We start from the raw sequence: 5236 nt of genomic DNA, 5'->3' as shown, positions 1-5236 counted from the left end.
GGTACAGGACGACGCGGATAGCTCTTCACGAGGCCATGCTAGGTCTTAAGGCCAAGCTCAATCTTCTCCAGCATCTTGTTTGTCTCCTCAGCCAATTGACACCGAGCCTTATGCATAATAACTGTCGTCCGCTGGTGGTCTTGAGATAACAACGAAGATAGACGATTCACTTCTTTAAAAGAAGCACCAACGGCCTCCTCGCGGAATGCCGCCAAACTCTTAAAATGATTAGTCTGTTCTTCCTGCTGCGCTAAGGAAGATTGAGCCTTTTCAAATTTTTCATTTGCAACGCGGAGTTGTCCCTCGACCTCAGAAAAAGACAACACAAGGGAGTTAGCACAGAAAAGACACAATCACACTCGACGAAATAGGGTTATACCTTCGACACAAGCCGAAGCCTCTTCATACTCATTAACAACCGCATCTCGCGCTTCATCAAGATAGTCATATTCCTCGGATAATTTCTTATAATCTAGTTGAAGGTTGGTGAGAGTAAATTGACTGGCATTTAATTCTACCTGCTTCATCAAATCCATGTGACGAAGGTGGTTGACTTCGTTGTTTATCTTTGTTACCCCTTTGCTAAGTCTGTACGTACATACTTCAAGATTCCTCTCAGACTCAGCCTGGCGGGCTATTTCAGCGCGAGACGCAGCAAGGGATTTGCTGAGATCCCCAACTTCAGCTCTGGCATCGTCCCTTTCTCTAGTAAGGCACATCATACTCTCCTTAATTCCCGGAAAAGGAAGGGAGCGAGCCTTTTGTAATTCCTCTTCCAGAAGATGTATTCTAGACCCCAACAATGCAGTACGCTCACGGGATTCCCGCATATTCTCACGCGTCCACAACAGCGTACCATTGAACAAAGTACGGTCATGATTATACAGATTCTGCATATCAACCATCTGAACATGCCTTTCGCGCCGTCCCTCAGCTCAAGCGTCCCACTTTTTGGCTTCGCTCTTAATTTTTTCGACCAGCTCTTTGATATGAGATTTTTGTCGGGCCCTTTCGTTTCGAATCCATATCATATGGGGGACGCCACCCACTGAAGATAGGGTGGGGAGGCTCAGACAGAACAACTAAGTAGTAGAGAGGAATTACGAGGGATAGAAGATGAAGAAGAACCAAACATGTGAAACCTGAAACTTGGCCGCGAGTTTGCTCTAACTCAGCACGAACGGCGGCAATCTCTGAATGAAGACCAGCCTCCGCTTCACCCAACCTTTCTTTCTCTTTAAGGCTTTTCTTCAGTTCTTCTATCTCCACCTCAGCCGCAGATAATGCCTTTTCTCTGTGACGAAGCTTAGCCTCCAGCTTCAAAGATTTCACTTTAAAGAATTGATACAACACATGGTTACAATGCTCACTCCTCATCATCTACACGTCAAACGGAAAACATTATTACACCGAAGGATTCAATTGTCACGAAGAGATATGTACGAGGACTTACCTCCAAGACACGCTACTGGGGAAAACCATATTGGTACCCATCGACTATGGACATCATGTCAACAACAGAAGAGGGAGGGTCTGATACGAGGGTAGCCTCTGGAACACTCAAGCTTTTCCCCCACATCTCAGCAACACGCGCCTTGGGAGATCGTTCCATCATCCAACGGGTATAAGCATCGGAATCTTTCTCACCAGCAACCACCGGGGCAGGGTGAGGAACAAACAGCAGACTCTTTTTCTTGAGACAATCCATTATGGCATCCTCACCCTCAAGCATCAGCGAATGAGGGAAATCCTCGGACGGCAAGTCAACCAAAGACTTCCCCTTCGCTGACATTTCCCCATCGGCACAAGTTTCGGCATCACCACGCGCATTATGATCATCCGCGCCCTCATTCTGAACAGCAACATCTTCCTTACCAGAACCCCCGAGCACATCCCAATCATCATTGGGGGAAAGCAAAGAAAAGTCTTCGGGAAAATCGAGGGCATCGTCAAAGAGTTCCCCCGCGGAATATATCCTGTCAAACGAGAAATCTTGAGAAATGGTGGGGAGAGTTTCCGCAGCCTCACCAGCAGGAGCATACATGTCCGCGATAACACCTTCGTCAGCCACCGCGGCGTTATTCCTCCCTACAACACCATCACACCCCGCACCAACCTCATCCTCGACATCAGGAGGGGAAGTATCAGTGCGTTCTTCCCCATCAGAAATTTCTTCATCCTCGGCAAACTCTTCATTCACCGGACTGGTAACTTCTTCATGAACCTCAGCCTCACCCGTTACAATGGTAGAAGACTGCTTGGGCCCAATCTTTTTCTTCTTCGACACCTGCAAACCAACACACGTTCCACAAAAAGAGTTATTTCTTCATACAAAGTTTGATTTTCAAAAAAGGAGGGGCGCGACCAAAATCTACAATAACCATACCTTGGCAGTAGTGGCACTCTTCGATGGAAGTATAGCACCGGAACCTTCCTCCTCGTCTCCTTCAACGACGTCGAGAGCATAAGGAAAGTTCATGCCTTCGAAATTTAAACGCCAAGGACAGAAATCTCCATAACGAGCAGGAGGAGATTCACGAGGCCTGCTGCTCTCATAAGGACGCTGGTGGCTCTCTAAAAGAGTCACAATTATATAACCTGCAAGTGCACAGGGTCTAATGTATAGAACAGGGCAAGCAGGGTCGAACCACAGGGACTTGAGTGTGTGTGAAGCTTCCTAAGCTAATTCTCTAAGTAACAGTGACAGGGCAGTGAACAAAGAGGTTACAGTGAAACAATGGCAGTGATAAACAAAAGATGACAGTGAAACTAAAACAGTGAAAAGAATGTGACTGTGACAGTGGTAGTGACACAAAGGCAGTGGCCTAAGGCAAAGGCAGTGAGCAATGAGAGAGAGATACTAAGGTTTTCAACTCCACCACTAACTTATGTTTAAGCATTCACTGAATACACTCTTGTTCTTGTATTGACATGGGTGAAGATATTGATCTTACCTTTATCTAAGAAGTTTCTCCATCAGAGAAATCAAAACCAACATAAGTATTGCTCCATAGTACTAAGTGTCTGGCTAAAGTACACCTAGTCTAAGGCTCAACAGTGGCCTGGTTTAGCATGATTGGTGGCTATGTCCACATAGAGGGATTCTAACTACAATGCATACAGGGCATGAATTGTGAAAGCTAAATGAAGACATTGCAATTTGATTTTCTACTAAGCATTTTTAACAATCAAGCATGCATTATCAGTGGACACAAAACACATGTTAGGGCTTCATTGAAACCCTAGTAACTGAAATAAAACATGAACTGAAATTAAAACTGGAATTGAAATTGAACTGGACTCTTGAGCTTGGCTAACCCAAGTCTCAATTGGTGCTCTGGCTAGCCCAGGCATATCCTCCCAACACCCACACACACATTCTATTTATACCCCAAAAATTAGGGTTCATACAATTTCCCCCAAATTGAAAACAGTACATAATTAGGGTCTGTGAAAAGTTAACCCTTACCCTGAAATTGTCTCCTCTGTCGAACCCATCTCCCCTCTGCTTCTGTCTCTTCGAGCAACCCCTTCTTTTGGTCTCCTCTGTCGACTGTGGTGAAACCCTAGTTTTATCTCTCTCTTGATTGTAGCACCTAGTCTGTGGGGGTGCTAAGAACGAGAAAGAGAGGCAACTAGGGAATGGGTTTATGGTGTCTGTGGTGAGGGTGGCGCAGGCGGCGGTGGCAAGGACTGGTAGTGATGGTGGTGGCAGGGAGAGGTGGTTGCAGAGCTCTCTGCACACGGTCGGGAGAAAGAGAAGAAGTTCTCGATGGGAGGAAGAAGGGAATGTTTGGTTGGGAAGAAGATATTTGTTGCTAGGGTGTGAGGCGGGGACATCTGGTTCGATGTTTGGCGAGCTGATCCGTAGGATGTGACGATGGTAGGTGGATCCAACGATGAGATGGGAGGCTATGGGTAGCGACCGTCGGATGGAGGAATACAACGAAATGGATGGCCCAAGATGGAGATCGGCGCTGCGATGTAGAGCAGGAGCTTCGGAGATTGATGTGCGACGATGGAGCGACCGTAGGATGCTGAGAGGCTTTAATCTGACGGCTGAAATCCGAGACGGGCTTGGGTAATGGAAATGGGTTTGAGAAAGGATTTTGGGCCTTGGGTGTGCCAGGCCCATAACTTCTTTAAGAACAATTCTTCCTTCTTGAGCCCATTTCTACCCTCTTGGTCTTGTGCACAACATTCTTCTCGGCTTCCTCGCGTAATTCCTCCCGGCTTTTTACTACTTTTCTGCTCTTTTTGCTCCGCAATTTATCCGAACTTTATTTATTACCTAAAAATGCAAAATTAATTAATAAAAATATTTATTCTTGAAAACAATGAAAATACAGAATATGGGATAAAATGTAGAATTACTGCACAAAAGATGAGTTAAAATGCCAACAAAAAGGGATAAATATATACAATATTTGGCACTCATCAAATACCCCCAAACCTGAATTTTACTTGTCCTCAAGTAAAACAAAACTAAGGAAATCCTAACTATACCACTGTCGCTGGTCTCTCGAATGCATTTAGCGTATGCACTAAGCCTTTTAAACCACTAAGTGTCCCTAGTGGACGAGTTGAAGTCTCGTGAAGGTTTACCAGAGGTGTGCCTACAAAACCTAAGGACAAAATATAAGCTCATGTTCCGTCAAATGTGACATGTGCAAAACAGTTTAAGCTCACAGCAAAATGGAGATGTCAATCTAGCTATCAAGGCACAATCCTAGCACTGATAACAAATAAGGACATGTGATAAGAGTGTAAAGTGTATCTACACATGTGTAAAGAAAGATCTGAAGTCATGACTACTAATCACCAAGAGATAGTTTCTCAGGCTAAGAACTGAGGTCGAAATCTAGCTAGCTGTCCGGACTTTAAGAATTGTGAATGAGTTGGAGGTATTTCACAATTACTCGCGTTGTACATCAATGGCATACACCCTTCCTTGCTTATTACAAAGAAACAACAAAAGATGACTATTTACATGACTCTTATTTACATTGACAAATCTCTTTTTATTTTTGGAACAAGAGATGATGGAATTGATAAATACTTGATTTTTTTTTTTTTTTTTTTGGTATTTTTTTTTTGGTATTTTTTTTTTTGGTATTTTTTTTTTTTTTTTTTTTTTTTTTTTTTTTTTTTTACCAAAGGTACACTTTGATATAACAAAAGAAACAAAAGATTACATGACACTTTGCAAGAGGTAGCCCTTTTTGATGCACCCAGT

This window comes from Papaver somniferum, chromosome 5 (genome assembly GCF_003573695.1).
Source record: "Papaver somniferum cultivar HN1 chromosome 5, ASM357369v1, whole genome shotgun sequence".
NCBI lineage: Eukaryota > Viridiplantae > Streptophyta > Magnoliopsida > Ranunculales > Papaveraceae > Papaver > Papaver somniferum.
The sequence above is the reverse complement of the archived record's forward strand: the minus strand, read 5'-3'. Positions refer to the sequence as shown.